The sequence below is a fragment of the Triturus cristatus genome, chromosome 9 (genome assembly GCF_964204655.1).
Source record: "Triturus cristatus chromosome 9, aTriCri1.1, whole genome shotgun sequence".
Lineage (NCBI taxonomy): Eukaryota > Metazoa > Chordata > Amphibia > Caudata > Salamandridae > Triturus > Triturus cristatus.
This window is the reverse complement of record NC_140592.1, coordinates 358,093,114-358,114,826: the sequence shown is the minus strand read 5'-3', so window position 1 is coordinate 358,114,826 and position 21,713 is coordinate 358,093,114.

The window sequence follows — 21,713 nt, the reverse complement described above, 5'->3', positions numbered from 1 at the left end:
TCCAGACATGGGAGTTAGTCTCTCAAGTGTCATGCCTTACGTCACGCATGTCCTATGTTGTGGCCTGTTACATGATGTGCATGAGTGTGCGATACGCATAGTGCAAGGATGGTGGCGTGTGTTGCAGTCATTCCCATTCAGGACCATGGAGTTGTGTGGCCACTACTGTCCCCTGGGGCATATTTTCCTAGGTGTCATGTGTGTCATCACAAAATGTGGACACTCTCAGTGTCTACAGCATAGGTTGTGCTCTGTGCCATTGTCCCCTGGCACCATGTATATTGACGTAAAATGTAGTACAAGTGTCCACTGTACAGCCTGACCTGATTTTCCTTGTTCATACTCACGGTGGCCAGTGCCTGTGTGTCTTGTTACAATCATCTGATGATGACCATTTGTACATGATTATTTGGACAGGCGCACCTTGGGTATTTTGTGTCCAATCTTGCATTTATCCAGCCCATGTGTATTTCACCCAGACTAAGAGATGTAAGTGCTTCCTGTGTCTCAACAAATTGTCTCATGTAGGGGGTGGTTGGTGCGGGAAAAGCCTACATGTCAAAACCTGATATCTCCTTGCTAGGTCTGGCCAGTGTGTGATGTTTGTCTGGACATACACTCAAGGTGCAGTGAGCCAGTCATGGTGGGCATGTTTTCAGTATTACCTATGCAGCATGTGCCTAAAGTTCATGCTCATCCCTATTTTCGGCAACGCTGTGTGGTGCAGATGCAGTGCTGGATTGTCCCCAGAGCCTGGCTCCTCTGTCAAAATCCATTTCATGTCATTTGCTATTGTGTCATGCTCTCCATAGTTTTTCAGTGGCATGGTGGGTCAACCAACTGTGTGTTGCAGGGCCTACATATGTACCTTGTTTTGTAGATGTTACTCATCTTTCTTTTCAGGCTATGCACTGTAACCTATGTAGATTGGACTCATGTGACATATGTATACAGGTGTATGATTAATTCTTGTCTCTTCACCTTGCCCACAGCATCGTCGGGGGACACGGAGGGAGACATCAGCACAGACCGAGCGGAGGGACCGAGCACCAGTGCCAGCGGTGACATCTTGGCTGGCACTTCGAGTGGAACAGAGGTGGAGGGGAGTGAGGCGGAGGACCTGTCCCCTGCCACCACAGAATATGAAGCTGACGGGTCCGAGGCTGAGCTCTCCGAGTGGGCGGAGGCTGCACCACCAGCTCACAGCGGCACAACATCTCTCCCCGCCCCCTCCATTGCCATCAGCAGCCTCCCACTTGCTCGTGTCCCTTCCCAGCGTGCCCGGTCACCACATGTCTCCTTCCTGCCAGGCACCGCACCCCCTGCCCCTGTCTCCACTGCTGCTGCCAATGCCGAGTCTGTGGACATCCAGCGGCAGTTGCAGGTTGGTCAGGCTGTGATGCTTAATGTCCTCCATGGCCACAGCCAAGTGCTGAACAACATGGAGGCATACTTGGAGGGCATTTTCTCATCGCAGGCTGACCAACGCAGCTTGCTGAGGTCCATTGACTCGACATTGACTGCAGCAGTGGGTCTCCTGCAGCGCTTCGTCCAACCCCCTACCCCTGACCCATCCACACTTCCCACTCCCATGCCTGTCCCACATACACCCAGACGTCAGCATGCACCCACCACAACAGACACAGGCACCACACCAGCAGGGAAGGTCAAACGCACACCTCCTGGCACGCACACACAGGGTGAAGTAGGCACACCCACTGGGTCGGGGGGCAAACGTAAGACACACAGCCATAGTGGAGTCCGCATTCAACAAAATCCACTCCCTCCAAATCCCCTCCCCTCAGCTCTCCTGGCCAAAAGTCAGATACAGGGTCAGTCCTGCCCAGTCTGTCCATCAGCCCCAGTGTGGCACCACCCCGCAAGCGGTGGAGGCAGGACACCGGCAGGGGAGTTGAGTTCCCCCCCCCTGTCCACACCCTCCCCCAGTGGCGCTGCGACCCGTCCCTCCGACCCCCCCCCTCCTTGGGGCCTGTGGTTCCTTTGGGTGCAGGGGAGTCGCTGGAGGACCTTGCTAAGGTGTGCAGCGCCATCCTGACCTCCGCCTTTGGCGCTGCTCCACCCCCTGTGGTGGAGTCCTCCGTCCCTGCACCCACGACGCCTACCCTTCGCCCTCATGTCCCTGCGGTGCCTGGTCCTTCCCCCCCACATGATGCCCCCCCCCCCCCCCCCCCTCTGGAAGACTGAGGAATCTGACTGTGCAGGCAAGCTAGGGGACACGCATCCCACTGTGTCCCCCACTTGGATTTGAACTTTGGAATGCCCTATGGGCATTGTACATTTTGGACTTTCAAGGGACAAACAGATTTTTGGATGCTGAATAAAGCAATTTATTTTTCCTTAGTACACTACTGTTTATCTGGTATTGCTGTTGGTGGACCTGCCCCATTATTTTTGGTGGGGATAATGTGTTGGGTGTGTGGGAATTGTAGTCTTGTGCTGGTCATAGGGTGGACCCTGGTATCTGTGTGCCATCACAAGCTGTTGGCTACATAACTTTGTTCATGTAAGCAGTTACTGCATGGTGACATCGTCCCAAGGTGTGTTCCTTCCTCTGTGTGACCTGACATCTTCCCTGCAGGGTCATTCCAATATGTGGTGCGGAGCTGTGTCTACATTGGCTGGGTGTGTGACGGACTCGTTAGACTTTGGCCATGCATGCTGAGCGATGTCTCCACCTGCATCATTTGTGGCGTTCTTGGTGGTCACTGTACTTGTGTATGTAGACTGTTGACATGACTTCATGTGGACATGTTTTCTTTTTGGCGCTATGCATGTGTATACTCCCAGCCTTGCACACATGTGGTACATGTACTGCAGGATCCATGTGCACCTGGCTGACATTTGTGGCCATTGGATCTGTGGGTACTCCACCCTTTTCTTGCCAGGGGCACTGCTATGAGTGTTAGGCACCCACCCCTCCTATGTCTGGGCACTGCTGTGAGTGTTAGGCACCCACCCCTCCTGAGTCTGGGCACTGCTGGGAGGAATCTGCACCCACCCCTCCTGTGTCTGGGCACTGCTGGGAGGACTCTGCACACACCCCTCCTGTGTCTGGGCACTGCTGTGAGTGTTAGGCACCCACCCCTCCTGTGTCTGGGCACTGCTGTGAGTGTTAGGCACCCAGACACACTTAGGCACCCACCCCTCCTGTGTCTGGGCACTGCTATGAGTGTTAGGCACCCACCCCTCCTGTGTCTGGGCACTGCTGTGAGTGTTAGGCACCCACCCCTCCTGTGTCTGGGCACTGCTGGGAGGAATCTGCACCCACCCCTCCTGTGTCTGGGCACTGCTGGGAGGACTCTGCACACACCCCTCCTGTGTCTGGGCACTGCTGTGAGTGTTAGGCACCCACCCCTCCTGTGTCTGGGCACTGCTGTGAGTGTTAGGCAACCACCCCTCCTGTGTCTGGGCACTGCTGGGAGGACCCTGCACACAACCCTCCTATTTCAGGATACATACTCTGTTGTGGTGGGGGTACGCTCCATGCATATGCGGGTGGGGGTACGGTCCATACGTACACTGTTGAGGTGGGGGGTACGCTCCATGCATACGGGGGTGGTGTTACGGTCCGTACATATGCTGTTGTGGTGGGGGTACGCTCCATGCATACGCGGGTGGGGGTACGGTCCGTACGTACACTGTTGGGGTGGGGGGTACGCTCCATGAATACGGGGGTGGTGTTACGGTCCGTACGTACACTGTTGGGGTGGGGGGTATGCTCCATGCATACGGGGGTGGTGTTACGGTCCGTACGTACACTGTTGGGGTGGGGGGTACGCTCCATGCATACGCGGGTGGGGGTACGGTCCATACGTACACTGTTGGGGTGGGGGGTACACTCCATGCATACAGGGGTGGTGTTACGGTCCGTACATACGCTGTTGTGGTGGGGGTACGCTCCATGCATACGCGGGTGGGGGTACGGTCCGTACGTACACTGTTGGGGTGGGGGGTACGCTCCATGCATACGCGGGTGGGGGTACGGTCCGTACATATCCGTACCCACGCTGTGGAATGCTTGTGCGGGCCGTACCCAGGCCTTTGCTGACGTAGGTGTGGGCGTGGTACGACTCGTACCCACGCTCTTAAGGCGTGGGTACGGGACGTACCTGTATTGTTGTGTTGCCGGTTCGCGTCGTCAACCACTGCCGTTGTGGCGGGCGCTGGCTTTGCTGGACACGCCCCCACCCCCTCGTAGTGACCAGGGCCTGGGGGTCAGGTATGTCCAGGGCATGTGTGCTGTGTGACTTGGGTGGGGGTTTTGTGGCCTGCCCCTGCTCCTGCCCCCCCCCCTTTCCCCCCTCCCTTTGTTGTTCTGACCTTCTGCGGCGTCTGCGTCGTAACCTGTAGAGGAGGTCGACTGCTATGAGGGCGGGGATGACACGTAGGTTCGGGTCCATGTCTGTCCGTCGCGTGCAGGTACTCCTTGTTCGCGTCGTCCTGATTTCCCGGCAGTTTTTGGGTGCCGGAAAATATTCTCCATGCGGGATGACGTCGGTGCGAATCGTACTTCCTGGTTCGTGAAAGGCAGGCTGCGTGCGTCCCGACGTCACGTCGGCGCTTTCCCGGATCACATTTGTATGTTTCTTTTCTTCGGTCGGGGTTTTGTACGATTCGTACGGAAATAGTATTTCCGTGCGAATCGTACTTCCATGTTTGTATATTGTTACGACCGGGTACGCGTCGAACGGAGAATATGCTCCGTCCGACGGTTCGTACCCGGTTTTTACAGGATCGTAATCGGCACCATAGTTGGTGTTCAAGGTCAGCACTGTCCCGTCCTCATCTCTGCCAACCAATTCAGTTGCAAAACATGATGCCCCCTGCTCCTCCAATGGGGTCAACTTCTCTTGGACATCGGATCCTGTTCCAAACCTCTTAGCAGCCTTTTGTTTCCCGGCCAGTTTCCTTTATCTCCTGCATTTGTGGTAATGCCACCTTTACTTACACCCAACTACATTACTTCTGGTCAGTGCTGCACAGTAGATCTTGTCCACTGTTGCTTGCCACAATACATCCTTCTTCGCTAATGGTCATTTTGAGGTGAAAAACAAAGGTTTCTAATTTTCCCCCAGGTCAGTGATTTGTCTTTCCTCTTCTGTGAAAATCACTTTTCTCTTTCTTTTGGACTGCATGCCAGTCGCATGTTCTGAGTTGGTCACCTCCTGCATTCCTGACTCCCCTTCCAAGCCTTCAAAATGATGGTGTGATAATCCAAACAACAGTTTGGTGATACATGACTTTCTGAAATTGTGCACCACACATTGAACTCGTGCGTGAATTGCAGCATGTGTAAGTAACCTTTGCATCATGGAGTTAGGAGTTGCGTTATGGCACATTGCACTAAAACTACAGCCTTGCATGACGCTGCATGACGCATCTCTATGTCTTGCGTCATTGTGTGAAATATAGTAAATATGGTGCATCCATGGTGCACAAAAGTCACATAATACAGCACAGAGCATTCTCACCCAAAGCTAAGCAATGCAGCTTTGCATGAGTCTTAGTGAATCTAGGCCCCAGTCTCGTTTTTGGAGCTCAGAATCATCCAGCATGGCAAGGCTGCAGACTGTATCCGACGATAGGCTCCACATGGCTAGATACGTTCTTGCCAAGTGCCTACTGAAACAGATTTGCCTGTGTAAAGAAGCTCCAAGCAGAAGAGCCCTGCTTTTTCAGCCCAGAGAAGTTCCTCCTTGGCCAGATCTGCTCGGGTGATTAGTCCATGTCCTCAGGTGACTGGTATTCCCACAGCTTTTCTTAGAAAGCAAGAGATGTCCAGTTAGAGACAGGAAAGGGTCCCAGGAGGACCTAAAGGACGGCATATAGGGGTCAGAACTCACTCTAGCACAGACCACGCATATGGTCCAGCACAGGCAGAGGTGAAACTGATCAGGTGGGTCTGTCAGAGAAAAGGCCTCTTGCATCATATTCTATCCCTGTGGTCACACTGGAGATCAGTCAACTGACCCTTGGAAGATGTTTCAGTCCTTCATGTCTCATCACAGGTCTCAAACAGCATGTGCTGCCCTTCTACTTTTCTTCCACAGGTCCAGAAAGTGTTCTGAGAAGGGTGTCTTTGGGTGACACATTTATGTTTGGAGTTAGCTAATGTTAGAGGATGACCCCTCGCGCCGCCCAACAAATGGGGTAAATGTTCCTGGGGCAACCCTACCCACTTTTTCAGCAGTTCTTGTTTGCCCTACTGTGAACAATTCCACAGTATACCTTACTCAAAAAATCCAAACTGGAGGAGTCCTTTCTCACTTGTGCACAGCCTGTATGTGCTGCCAGAGATGTGGCCAGTGTTCTCCACTGTGGTCACACAAAACCAAATCCTTCCACACTGGGGTTGGAAACAACCTGCCTGGGGAACAAAGAATTGTCTTCTCCAGGTCTCCCCTTACATTTAGTTGTGAAAAGTCAGGGCCTTTATGTTGGACTTTGCCCTCTTTTCAGGGTCATCCCCAAATGTTTTGTCTGTACCCACCTGTTTTCTGAACCTGTTCCTGTTGGCCTATAGGACTCTGTGCACTTTGCCCCTACTAACCATGGCTAAAGTGCTTGTGCTCTTTGCTCTAAACATGATAGAATTGGCTCACACCCAATCTGTATATTTAATTTACATTTAAGTACCAAGTAAAGTGGTACTACATGTGTCCAGAACCTGTAAATTGAAGACTACTAGTGGGCCAGCAGCACTGATTGTGCCACCACTATCCCTTTAAACATGTCATAGCTCTGCTATCCCTCAAAGGGGATGATTTGGAGCAGATTAGGCTGCATGACCTTCTACCATGAGTATGAATGACACTGTTTTAAGCCACTTATGTCACCGGATGCGTTCCAGATGTATCTCCGTTATTCCCAAACACGGTGATCTCGAGCTTTATTGATCTGCAATGGCCAACGTCACCAGTATACTGCAGTACAAATCCTAGTCAGTTGATCAGGTTTTGAGCACTATTTAAAGCATGCAATCATTGGGCATGCACACCCATGAGCACAGTTATTGCTTTATAGAAAGTGTACTCCACTTATTAAAAACCTTCCCTTTTCCCCTTTTTGTCTCTCCCCTTCCCTCCTTTCTCCCCTCTTCTAGGTCAGTACTTTCACCTGCTTTAAGCAACACAACACCCTTTCATCATCTGAGACAGACAGGTACCAAGCTACACTGGTACACATTACTGTTCATTTTGGAGTAGCTTGTATGGTTATTTCATGGTCCTGAAATATTGTCCGATCTTTCTAGACTTAGCTGCAAGAAAACATGTTCACCTGCAGTCACCCCTAGAGCCGACTTGATCCATTATGACCACTGCAGTTCACACTTGTTTTTAATATAATCTAGGGTACTGTAATAATACATTTCCCTTGAAGTACCTTTAGAGTTAGTTTTAAACACTTTTTCACCACACTACACACGCACCAGACCCTCACCATAACACCCACACTTCACAGATGGCAGATCAAAAGACCTCCGGTAAAGAGCTCCTCTGCCGGATATGTTGGGCATTGCAGCGCCGGCCCAACGAGGAGCTGCCCAATGATGAAGCATGACACCCCCTGGGGTGTGTGAGGGCTCTTGCTCCTGAAGGATCAGATTCCCTGGACTTGACCCCTTCGGGACCCAACCGACCTACCACTATCAGGAACTGCAAACCTTTCTGTTTTTCAGTCTTTACCAGGGGCGTGTGTACTGGACCTTTATTAGCCCTGTCTCCCTCTTTTTGTTTTTGGTATCTTGTACGGCGGATCAGCCGTGGGACTTACTCCCTCGACCATAGCAGTCCATTGACGCATGTGTCACCAGTTAGAAGAATTTTCTCGACTGGCCCTCGGTACCCTTATACTACCCTTATCTTTCTCCCCTAGCGCCTGTACCTACCAATTGGTCTTGACCTACCTCCACCATGGAGGACCAGGGTCTCAGCTTCAATGACGACATGGTGTCAGAGATCTTGAAAACACCATCCCTACTGGGCCCGGATGGCAACATCCCTTCAGCTAGCAATAGCGAGGACTGGACATCACTCACCACGCTTAAACACCAACTGGTGAAAATTACACTTCATGGGACCTTAATGACAGAATACCTCAGGGCTATTATAGCCCGAAGGGACTTATCATGGCCAACACCCCACGTATCTTTTTGGAAGACCCAGTCTTCAAACGCGAGTGGTCTCCGGTAGCATGGAAATGCACCAGGGACCTCCTAGTACTGATCATTAATACAGCCAAATGCTTGGCGGATGCACTCATGATCAGAATCACAATGGCAGAAAACGCTCTGAAAGCCAGTATTCAGATCTCTAGTTATGAATCGAGGCTAACGGAGATTAACAATGAGATCAATGAAAATAAAGAATACTTACTGCAACGCAGAATAGTAAAACTACAGAAGCACCTAAAAAGGTTCGACAAAGAGAAGATCTTTCCCTACCTTGGAGAGGACTACCCAGTGGGTAGGGACTCCTCCTCAAATGAGAGTGAACGATCGAGATATAGAAAGGCCTCCACCAGTAGCAACTCTACCAACGGGAGTTGGGGCAATGAGGATACTCATCAGACCCCGTACACCCCACAACCTCCACCTCTACTTGGATACAGGATGAATCCATACCAAGGGCCCCCTCCCATGTGGCCACAACCATACAACATGTACCCACAGGGTCCTCATCCCTCTTTCCAAGGTCCCTTTCAACCCTCTCCTTTTTAGGCAGAGGCTGTGGTAGAGGGCGAGGCCGAAGGAGAGGCGCAAATGAGTAACAACAACAAAAAAGAGTCCATTGGTAAACCCCAAGGGTGGACACACAATGGCAAACGAGGAGCTAGACCGGCAACCAAAAGAAGACAATCTCATAGTGAATTTATCACATCAAGACTCAAACAAACAATGAGATCAAAGTCCTTCAAAAAGGCTTGGGCTTTGTTCCAACACCCAAAAAAGACCGTTTTAAGACAAACTGCGAGCTGCAGCAGTTTTTTTCATAAGATTCGGCTGAGAGATTTCTTTCATGAGAAAACCACTGAAAGAACCGATGACACAGGCCTACGAAAACCATGCACATTCACCCCCTTATCTGGGATGATCTCCCCTGAGATCTTGGTCTTTGAACACGCAGTACTCAAAGAAGTTAACCAACTTCCCACTGATTCCTATTATAACATGTCCCGTGTTGAGGAACAGGTGATGTTTTCCTTGGCGGCTGACCATGCCATCACTATAAAGCTGGCGGATAAGGGTGATGCAAAAGTCATTATGGAGACCACTGAGTACAACGCTGAATGCCAGAGACAACTATCTGACCAGCGTTTCTGCACCCCATTGACACTAGATCCATCCCAGAGACTGACTGCAATGATTTCCTCGATGGTAGACTCAGTCACTGCTCAGGGCTGGCTGACGCAACTGCCAACTGAGCGCTTTAAGATGGCCCCAAAGAAAGATGCTTCCAAGATAGTGGTCAGTGAGAAGAAGAAGCTTCCCACTAGTGGCATGTCGCCCCAAACCTTTTTGGGACCACCAAGTCCTGTGCCTGCCGCATCGGCCTCCGGGGAGCAAGCTGAGAGCAGTACTCCTACATCAACACCATCAGCCCAACCTAAGCCCAGGATCATGTCTGTCAGTGAGGCAGCCACTGCAATCATGTCGAAGCCAACGAGTAGTGACGTTAAATTAGATTTGTCCCTTTCACAAAGTAGTACACAATCATTTCAGGAAACAGAGCAAAGTGGACAGAAACCACAGCCAGCAGTAATACATTTTCCTGATGTTGGAGCTGAACAGGAGGTTAAGTTTCCTTCCAAACAAGAACCTCCTCTTTTAGAATCATTGGCTCCCAGATATCCAGCAAGGAAATAGAAGGGTGCTACTCCACCATCTTCTCCAAGCGCCACTTTTGATGATGATATTAGGGATATGGAGTGGACCCAAGCAGAGTCAACAAGACCACAGAAGAGGCAAGGGAAAAGAAAAGTTCCTGAAAAACTTTTGTGCCCCTTCCTGCACAAAAACAATCTCCCCACGACGCAGGCATCCTTGCACCATGGTATAAGGGTGCCTGAGCCAGCGCATGGCTGCAGTTTGTGCGCCAGCGCAGGGGGAAGTACAGAGATGCAACATATTCTTCTAACTATGTCGCATCCCTGTGCTTCGGAAGTGCTGCAGCGTGGTGCAGCCAAAGGGCTTGCGGGGCCACGCTGCGGCAGTTCCTTGTAGATCTGCCCCTAAGTATGCTAGCACCCCATAGGACTTTTTAATTATTTCTTGTTGAACTTCTATCGCTGCAAAAAAAAAGTAGGTAGTGGAACATTATTATTTTTGTGTCATATTTATGCTGCCCCACCATTTTTTAGTCACATATATCGCTGAATTGCAGTTGGACCAGTGTACCTTGAAGAAGCCTGCACCATTCCTTCATGGCATTGGAGACAATGCCTGCACCCCTTCCAGGCCTATTGCCTATCCCCTTTTGCATTACTTAGCACTAGCAAGCTTGCCCTAGAAGAGCGTTGATTTACAAAACCCAAACTCCAATGGGTTGCATGATTCAAAGATGAATACCTATTCCCTAAACTACTCGTGCTTGGATTGGAAGAAATATCCACAACTATTGTAACAGTGAGTGAGTGTGTGTGAGTGATGATGATTGATGATTCACGTGGTGGCAGAGAGTGAGGGAGGGTGTTGAACTGTAATGTGAAAACATTGATTTGCAATGTCTGGGGCCTGAGTGATAGGCGATAATTTTTTTTACCTTGAGGTGATTGCCATTTACATACTTACTTAGCCAATATCTATTAACCTGCATGGTCCACTCCTATGATCCTTCTGTTTTTTCATCATCTAGGATGGCTGCCCCAGACAACCGTTTGATTTACAAGACTGCGAAAATCCAAACTGTTGCTGGCATCAAAGGGGAGATGGTGTACCTACAACCATGCTTCGATTGGAGCAGGTAACCATTGCACCAATGAGTGATCAGATTATCGAGTAATTGTGAATGATGATTCATCTGGTGGCAGACAGTGAGGGAGGGTGTTGAACTGTAATGTGGGAACTTGCTTGAGATGATTGATTTGCAATGTTTTAGGCCTGAGTGATGTGCAATCATTTTTTCCCTGATGTTGAATGGCCCTTTCACACTTAGCCAGATTTACTTGCAGGGTCCTCTCCTTTTTTCTGGTTCTTCAGAGACTAGAACAATCACTTACTTTAATTAGCAAACAAAAATCTATGCAAAATACTGCAATTCTGTTTCTCTACCTGTTCTTCAACAGCAGTGCACTACACATCTATCTTGATCGGGTCATGACTGGTCTGGGACGGAATTAGTCAGAGTCAGGAGGAGGATGGAAGAATTCAGGGTGGGAGCTGCAGGACTACCTCATCAACAGCTAAAAGCAAATGGTTATCATCTTCAAAGGTAAACCAAGAGTCTGAGGCCAAGTACGATATGTGGAATGGAGAGAGGGGGATTATCTGTAAAATGCTGCTCTGTGTGTATTGCACTTGTCACAAAAGTGAAACTTGAGTCCCCTTCTTGTGTTTTTGCTTTCTCTGAGTCTTCTTGATAAACTCCTCATGAAGCTTACCTTTGTTCTGTCCTTCTCCTTGACTCTAAAATACAGTTTCTGTTTACAAGCCACAGACTTTCTAGTCTCCTACACAAACAAAAGGTGAAAGCTGAGCTCAACACTCCTGCTTGCCTATCCAGACAGGCACCCAAGAGTGATGGACATTTCCAAGGAGAATGCAGATGCACAACCTACGTTTGTAATATAGTATCATTTTTCTTTTAGCAATCATATTTGGAGTACTGTGTGGGTGGTTTCACTCCCAACCTACAAGACAGAACATTTAGGTATCTGATAACTTGGGTCTTGGGGCAGAAGGATTGTTGCAATGTATTTAACTGTACTCAGTCATACTTCTTTTTCACCCTTCCACAACAGATTGATCATGAATGATCTGCTGCTCATTGCCTAGATGAATGTTGTCCTTGTAAAGTATTTGTAAAAATTTTTCCCCAAATTCCCTTTCCCATCAATTCATCAAACCCCTAACCCTCTTACCCCGGGCTGTGTGGTTTATTGAGGTGAGGCTTCATTTACACCATCAATGGATCACACACTTGATGGGGTAGATATGGTAAATGCAACTCAAACTCACTGCAGGATTCTCTAAGCAATAGCCCGCGCTGGCCCCATTTACCCACCTGCGCATAGAAAGTGATCCATATTTTAGGTATAGAACAAACAATATCAGTCGGCAGCATGATTTTCAAGCCTTTTGTTGCATAACCGTAACCATGTATTCCTAAGCTTGTCCACTCCAGACTTTGAGTTAATTTTTTATGACTCGTGGATTTCAGAACTTACTAGTAGCTCCCTATTAATTAAACTACTACCTTTTCAATTTTTTATTTTATCACTATTAGCAATTCTTGTTATGTCATCATGTAGTAGTCTGGTGTCAATTCTTTGTAAAGCTTTGATATAGCCCAGTAACTCTGTGGGTTTTTTTCTCCATGTAATTGCCTATGATGAATAATATTTCTGATTATTCCTACAGTTGGAGAGCACTTGAGTAGAAGTGGGACCTCACTTGTGAAGTTGTGATGCCCTACCTGTTATTGTTTCATCTATGTTCAGGTAAGACAACTATGGAGGGAAGTGAACTCGTTAATTTAGTAAGTAACTAAATGCTACAGCAAGTAATCATTTATCTAGGTTGTTTTAGAGGATATAGGTAATAGCAACATCCCCCTAAAGGTCAAGATGGTTAGAGAGGTATAACTCTTTAACTAAGGGGTACACTCTCTCTTACAAGCACATAAACAGGCTGCATAAAAACTGAAGCCGGCAGTGCAAAGTGCAAGTAAAAAAAAACTACTTCAGGCATACATGTCAATATAATATAGTTTCCACTTTATTTTTTTCACTAGGACTCCCACCCTCCCCACCCACACAACATGCATACCCTCTCCCCAAACAAACTGACCCAAGCCCCAATGTCTCAAAATCTGACTTGTTCAAAGATCCCAGTCCCAACTCCCTTCCCACCCTCTCAACCCAGCCACAACAAGTCTCTCCCACCAAAACAAAAATCTTACAAAAGGGCTAAAGAGGGTATTCTGGAATTAGGTCTGGAGCTGGTCCAGGCTTTGCTCCATTGTGGTGAGCCGCTCTCTATGGTGTCCATTCACGCTGCACGACGTACTGCAGCAATGGGCTGGTGTTGTCAGTGTGGGAGGGGGGGTGGCAGCCATTGATGTCAGCTGGCTGCAACACCGGCGATGGAATGGCCGAGAGGCTGGAGGCTACGGGGGACGTGCTGCACTGGGACCCGGCTGAGCGGCATTCATTTCATTCTCCTCCTCCTTCCAGGACTACCAGATGCTGGTATTTTTGTTTTATGTGGTCAAGCCTCTGCCACCGTGGAAAGGCTGATATCTCCTGCCTGCCTGTTAGGTCCTACGGGTAGACCAGTCGGAGCAGCTATATTGAGAAAAACAAAAATATAAAAGACAAATTGTAAATACTGCTCTGTGCAAAATATTGTTTTAAATGAGTAGCTAGCACAGTAGCAGTACATTGCTGGTCCCTTAGGACCATTGGAATTTCATGTGATTAAGACTAAGAGAGTCACAAGGCCAAATTTCTTTTACTCACACATGCCTTGCATAAAAAGCACTGGCTGTGTGGCAGAAAAATATTAAGGCAGAATAACACGGATTAAAAAAACTGTGAATTTTTTTTCTTCTAAAGCCTTTACAAGTAACTATAAACAGACTCTTTAAACTGAAAAATAAAATTCCTCTCATTAATGAGTATGGCATTATGCACTATGGAGTATAAGTTATGCTAAAATAATGGAGCCATGCTCATTGCTAGCCAGCGCGTCGGGTATTTTGGTACTCTCTGCAGCTTGGGCAGCTGTAGTTGACAATTATCTATTTTTAATTTAAATGGCCATGCTCTTCTCTAAATGCATTTTGTCTTCTACCCACACTCCAAAGAGGCATTTGAATAATAAATAAGATACTATGTCACACACCTTATGTATGAAATGCAGATATTATCCTGTCTGTCGTAAGTAGAGGTTGGGGAAAATGATGGACTGCACCACAGGGAAAGGAGCAGGCTAAATAGCTTTTATTTGGCACTTTCGTCACAGTGTATCCCATATGCCAACTTGACATCAAATCATGCACCTACTCCCACTTTACTCACTGGCCTTGCCCACCACCACCTATTATTTCCAACAAATTCATTCTCTAGGCGGTAAGTCAGGAAAGAAAACTTGACTTACTCTACTGCAGGGTAGGGTAGAGGGATTGGGCGAGTAGGTTATAGCTTTTGATATAGAATAGATGGGTCACTACACTGATCATCGATTTGCTTCCTTTGGCTTATTCAATCAGTGTATTAAATGTAATCCATAGCACTTTGCATGAGTCGGTTTGTATCCCATCATACATGTCCACATTATAATTGAGCAATGAAACTAAAGTCTCAACATACACATACATTTCTGAACGTTACACACACACAGCCCAACATATTTCAAAACATTTCCTTCATTTGTTATTCTTCACAACACAGTAAAGCATCACTATGGATCGTAGCCATTACAAATTATGAATAAATTGTGTTAACTGAAGCTCCTCAAACTTTCCAGCACTGCAGCACTACAATTTGCATTGATTTCCCTAGAGAGTTGTAAGATATGATCAGATGGAACCTTTTTCACAACATTGGGAGTAGTTGTACATTAAGATGCATAGGGATTCTCCTTCAAAATGTTGTATTATTGAATTGTGGTGGTTTAAGAGGGCAGGTTACCTCCCGTCAGACAGATGAAAATGGCATACAATAACCACCCAATATACACAACACATCAATACATGTGCCATTGTGGACTGGTGACACCTATCTAGATATTCCAGGTTTTGTGTCATGAGTGAGTATGAGCCAAAGCACCTCTTGGAGCTTACTATTATCAACTCTGTGTGTGTATCATGCATGTGGAAATTGTGAAGGTATTACACAATACTGCACATGCAAACAGGCCTGCATTGCAGACATCCTTGCACTTTGGGGTGTGAGTGTGGGACGTGAACCTAGGCAGCACACTTGCACCATGGCTAGCTGATATATGGATTTTGTGCCTGTATCATTCATTGTTTTACACTGCCTTTCAAATTACAGAACACACAAAGTTGGCTTGCATACCAAAGTAGTAACTAGGCACTGTGTTTGAGTGAAGCCAAATATGTGTACTTCACAAATGACCTGATGATATGAAGAAATGTTACTAAGAGCCATACGCATCTGTCCTCTTTGTTAAAGTATACCTCTACACACACACACATCTTGATTCATAATGGTATTTCTACAGTTACTTACAGGGAGTTCTGCAATTGGTGTGATTACATTGGGGTGTTCATCTGACTTACACTGTTGCCCTATGTTGTCCTATGTATGTTCTTACATGTGATGGTTCTGTACTGTTTGTAAATACTCATACTGGCATTTTACACATATATATTACATGCATTATGTTATACCTCACTCTACATTTAGTTGGTCTTCAATGTCAGCACTGTCCAGTCCTCATCTCTGCCAACCAACTCAGTTGCAATACAGGATACCCACTGCTCCTCCAATGGGGTCAACTCCTCTTGGACATCGGATCCTGTGCCAAACCTCTTAGCAAACTTTCGTTTCGCGGCCAGTTTCCTTTATTTCCTGCATTTCCCACCTTTTCTTACACCCAACTACATTACTTCTGGTCAGTGCTGCACAGTATGTCTTGTCCACTGTTGCTTGCCACAGTGCATCCTTCTTCGCTAATGGTCATTTTGAGGTGAAAAACAAAAGTTTCTCATTTTCCCCCAGGTCAGTGATTTGTCTGTGCTCTTCTGTGAAATTCACTTTTCTCTTTCTTTTGGACTGCATGCCAGTCGCATGTTCTGAGTTGGTCACCTCCTGCATTCCGGACTCACCTTCCAAGCCTTCAAAATGATGGTGTGATAGTCCAAACAACATAAGCAAAGGTTGGTCGCACACTGCTCGTCACACCAGCAAGTTGCCCCAAGGGACTGTGGTAGATGTAGTGGCGACGGCGGGTACGCCTATGCCACGATGTATAAAGAACAGTATGTGTTGCGTTAGCCATCCCTGGACACGTGTTTCGAGGTAGTTGCCTCTCGTCAGCAGGGAGCAGGTCAGTGTAAAGGGGTGCCGCGTGGACTGCCAAAATGTAATTAAAACAGGTCAAGTACCTCTCATGGCGCGCAGGTGCAGATCCAAGGCTCGTCAGCCCGTTGGCTCAAGGGAGCCGTAATAAATTAAGCAAAGGTTGGTCGCACACTGCTCGTCACACCAGCAAGTTGCCCCAAGGGACTGTGGTAGATGTAGTGGCGACGGCGGGTACGCCTATGCCACGATGTATAAAGAACAGTATGTGTTGCGTTAGCCATCCCTGGACACGTGTTTCGAGGTAGTTGCCTCTCGTCAGCAGGGAGCAGGTCAGTGTAAAGGGGTGCCGCGTGGACTGCCAAAATGTAATTAAAACAGGTCAAGTACCTCTCATGGCGCGCAGGTGCAGATCCAAGGCTCGTCAGCCCGTTGGCTCAAGGGAGCCGTAATAAATTAAGCAAAGGTTGGTCGCACACTGCTCGTCACACCAGCAAGTTGCCCCAAGGGACTGTGGTAGATGTAGTGGCGACGGCGGGTACGCCTATGCCACGATGTATAAAGAACAGTATGTGTTGCGTTAGCCATCCCTGGACACGTGTTTCGAGGTAGTTGCCTCTCGTCAGCAGGGAGCAGGTCAGTGTAAAGGGGTGCCGCGTGGACTGCCAAAATGTAATTAAAACAGGTCAAGTACCTCTCATGGCGCGCAGGTGCAGATCCAAGGCTCGTCAGCCCGTTGGCTCAAGGGAGCCGTAATAAATTAAGCAAAGGTTGGTCGCACACTGCTCGTCACACCAGCAAGTTGCCCCAAGGGACTGTGGTAGATGTAGTGGCGACGGCGGGTACGCCTATGCCACGATGTATAAAGAACAGTATGTGTTGCGTTAGCCTTCCTGGACACGTGTTTCGAGGTAGTTGCCTCTCGTCAGCAGGGAGCAGGTCAGTGTAAAGGGGTGCCGCGTGGACTGCCAAAATGTAATTAAAACAGGTCAAGTACCTCTCATGGCGCGCAGGTGCAGATCCAAGGCTCGTCAGCCCGTTGGCTCAAGGGAGCCGTAATAAATTAAGCAAAGGTTGGTCGCACACTGCTCGTCACACCAGCAAGTTGCCCCAAGGGACTGTGGTAGATGTAGTGGCGACGGCGGGTACGCCTATGCCACGATGTATAAAGAACAGTATGTGTTGCGTTAGCCATCCCTGGACACGTGTTTCGAGGTAGTTGCCTCTCGTCAGCAGGGAGCAGGTCAGTGTAAAGGGGTGCCGCGTGGACTGCCAAAATGTAATTAAAACAGGTCAAGTACCTCTCATGGCGCGCAGGTGCAGATCCAAGGCTCGTCAGCCGGTTGGCTCAATGGGGGCCGTAATAAATTAAGCAAAGGTTGGTCGCACACTGCTCGTCACACCAGCAAGTTGCCCCAAGGGACTGTGGTAGATGTAGTGGCGACGGCGGGTACGCCTATGCCACGATGTATAAAGAACAGTATGTGTTGCGTTAGCCATCCCTGGACACGTGTTTCGAGGTAGTTGCCTCTCGTCAGCAGGGAGCAGGTCAGTGTAAAAGGGTGCCGCGTGGACTGCCAAAATGTAATTAAAACAGGTCAAGTACCTCTCAAGGCGCGCAGGTGCAGATCCAAGGCTCGTCAGCCCGTTGGCTCAAGGGAGCCGTAATAAATTAAGCAAAGGTTGGTCGCACACTGCTCGTCACACCAGCAAGTTGCCCCAAGGGACTGTGGTAGATGTAGTGGCGACGGCGGGTACGCCTATGCCACGATGTATAAAGAACAGTATGTGTTGCGTTAGCCATCCCTGGACACGTGTTTCGAGGTAGTTGCCTCTTGTCAGCAGGGAGCAGGTCAGTGTAAAGGGGTGCCGCGTGGACTGCCAAAATGTAATTAAAACAGGTCAAGTACCTCTCATGGCGCGCAGGTGCAGATCCAAGGCTCGTCAGCCCGTTGGCTCAAGGGAGCCGTAATAAATTAAGCAAAGGTTGGTCGCACACTGCTCGTCACACCAGCAAGTTGCCCCAAGGGACTGTGGTAGATGTAGTGGCGACGGCGGGTACGCCTATGCCACGATGTATAAAGAACAGTATGTGTTGCGTTAGCCATCCCTGGACACGTGTTTCGAGGTAGTTGCCTCTCGTCAGCAGGGAGCAGGTCAGTGTAAAGGGGTGCCGCGTGGACTGCCAAAATGTAATTAAAACAGGTCAAGTACCTCTCATGGCGCGCAGGTGCAGATCCAAGGCTCGTCAGCCCGTTGGCTCAAGGGAGCCGTAATAAATTAAGCAAAGGTTGGTCGCACACTGCTCGTCACACCAGCAAGTTGCCCCAAGGGACTGTGGTAGATGTAGTGGCGACGGCGGGTACGCCTATGTCACTACAATCTCCAGAATCCTATGGGGCTATTTGCTAGTATGACGAGCGGTGTGCGACCCACTTCGCATTTTGTATTTAAAGCTCCCTGAGCTATGGGTTGACGAGCCCGGATCCCGCACCCGCGCGCCGTGAGAGGTACTATACCTGATAATTTTTGGCAGTCTACAGCACCCCGCATACGTACCTGCTCCCTGCTGACGAGAGGCAATTACCTCGAAACACGTGTCCAGGGATGGCATTTTAAACTTTTTACTCGTGGCATAGGTGTACCCGCCGATGTCACTACAATCTCCAGAATCCTATGGGGCTATTTGCTAGTATGACGAGCGGTGTGCGACCCACTTCGCAATTTGATAGTCCAAACAACAGTTTGGTGATACATGACTTTCTGAAATTGTGCACCACACATTGAACTCGTGCGTGAATTGCAGCATGTGTAAGAAAGCTTTGCATCATGGAGTTAGGAGTTGCGTTATGGCACATTGCACTAAAACTACAGCCTTGCATGACGCTGCATGATGCATCTCTCTGTCTTGCGTCATTGTGTGAAATATAGTAAATATGGTGCATCCATGGTGCAAAAAAGTCACATAATACAGCACAGAGCATTCTCACCCAAAGCTAAGCAATGCAGCTTTGCATGAGTCTTAGTGAATCTAGGCCTCAGTCTCGTTTTTGGAGCTCAGAATCATCCAGCAGGGCAAGGCTGCAGACTGTATCCGACGATAGGCTCCACATGGCTAGATACTTTCTTGCCAAGTGCCTACTGAAACAGATTTGCCTGTGTAAAGAAGCTCCGAGCAGAAGAACCCTGCTTTTTCAGCCCAGAGAAGTCCCTCCTTGGCCAGATCTGCTCGGGTGATTGGTCCATGTCCTCAGGTGACTGGTATTCCCACAGCTTTTCTTAGAAAGCAAGAGATGTCCAGTTAGAGACAGGAAAGGGTCCCAGGAGGACCTAAAGGACGGCATATAGGGGTCAGAACTCACTCCAGCACAGACCACGCATATGGTCCACCACAGGCAGAGGTGAAACTGATCAGGTGGGTCCGTCAGAGAAAAGGCCTCTTGCATCATATTCTATCCCTGTGGTCACACTGGAGATCAGTCAACTGACCCTTGGAAGATGTTTCAGCCCTTCATGTCTCATCACAGGTCTCAAACAGCATGTGCTGCCCTTCTACTTTTCTTCCACAGGTCAAGAAAGTGTTCTGAGAAGGGTGTCTTTGGGTGACACATTTATGTTTGGGGTTAGCTAATATTAGAGGATGACCCCTCGCGCCCCCCAACAAATGGGGTAAATGTTCCTGGGGCAACCCTACCCACTTTTTCAGCAGTTCTTGTTTGCCCTACTGTGAACAATTCCACAGTATACCTTACTCAAAAAATCCAAACTGGAGGAGTCCTTTCTCACTTGTGCACAGCCTGTATGTTCTGCCAGAGATGTGGCCAGTGTTCTCCACTGTGGCCACACAAAACCAAATCCTTCCACACTGGGGTTGGAAACAACCTGCCTGGGGAACAAAGAATTGTCTTCTCCAGGTCTCCCCTTACATTTAGTTGTGAAAAGTCAGGGCCTTTATGTTGGGCTTTGCCCTCTTTTCAGGGTCATCCCCAAATGTTTTGTCTGTACCCACCTGTTTTCTGAACCTGTTCCTGTTGGCCTATAGGACTCTGTGCACTTTGCCCCTACTAACCAGGGCTAAAGTGCTTGTGCTCTTTGCTCTAAACATGATAGAATTGGCTCACACCCAATCTGTATATTTGATTTACATTTAAGTACCAAGTAAAGTGGTACTACATGTGTCCAGAACCTGTAAATTGAAGACTACTAGTGGGCCAGCAGCACTGATTGTGCCACCCACTTATCTATCCCTTTAAACATGTCATAGCTCTGCTATCCCTCAAAGGGGATGATTTGGAGCAGCGTAGGCTGCATGACCTTCTACCAACGAGTATGAATGACACTGAATTAGGCCACGTATGTCACCGGATGCATTCCAGATGTATCTCTGTTATTTCCAAACATGGTGATCTCGAGCTTTATTGATCTGCAATGGCCAACGTCACCAGTATACTGCGGTACAGGTCCTAGTCAGTTGACCAGGTTTTGAGCACTATTTAAAGTATGCAGTCATTGGACATGCACACCCATGAGCACAGTTATTGCTTTATAGAAAGTGTACTCCACTTTTTCAAAACCTTCCCTGTTCCTCTTTTAGTCTCTCCCCTTCCCACCTTTCTCCCATCTTCTAGGTTGGTACTTTCATCCGCCTTAAGGTACCCAACACCCTTTCAGCATCTGGGACAGCCGTGTACCAAGCTACACTGGTACACGTTACTGTTCATTAAGGAGTAGTTTGTATGGTTATTTCACGGTCCCGAAGAATTGCCCCGATCTTTTTAGACTTAGCGGCAAGAAACATGTTGACCTGCACTCACAACTAGAGCTGACGTGGTCCATTATAACCACTGCTGCTCAAACTTTGTTTTTATTATAATCCAGGGTACTGTAATAATAATTTTCTCTTGACGTACCTTTAGAGTTAATTTTAAACACTTTTTCACCACACTACTCACGTACGAGACCCTCACCATAACACCCACACTACACAGACGGCAGATCAAAAGACCTCCGGCAAAGAGCCCCCCTGCGGGGCCCGTTGGGCATTTCGGCACCTGCCCAATGCGGAGCTGCCCAATGATGAAGCATGACACCCCTTGGGGTGTGTGAGGGCTCTTGCTCCTGAAGGATCAGTTGCCTTGGACTTGACCCCTTCAGGGCCCAACCGACCTACCACTATCAGGAACTGCACACCTTTCTGTTACAGACTATAATCATGCATGCACACAAAGATGGACTCGTACATCCCCCTTCCTCTTCTTCCCCTCTTCTCTGTTCCTTCCCCATGCCCTTTCTTTATCCAATTTTACTTTCTCGCATTTCCTTCTCTTTCTCTCCTCTTCTTCATTTATTTCCTATTTCTCCTCCTTTCCATCCCTTCGCCATAGAAACACCAATGCTTCTTACTGTTAGTGTAGTGACACAGTAGAACTATTATTGAAAAAACAGTGAATTGGTATGACAGGAGTTGTACAATTATCAAGAATGTA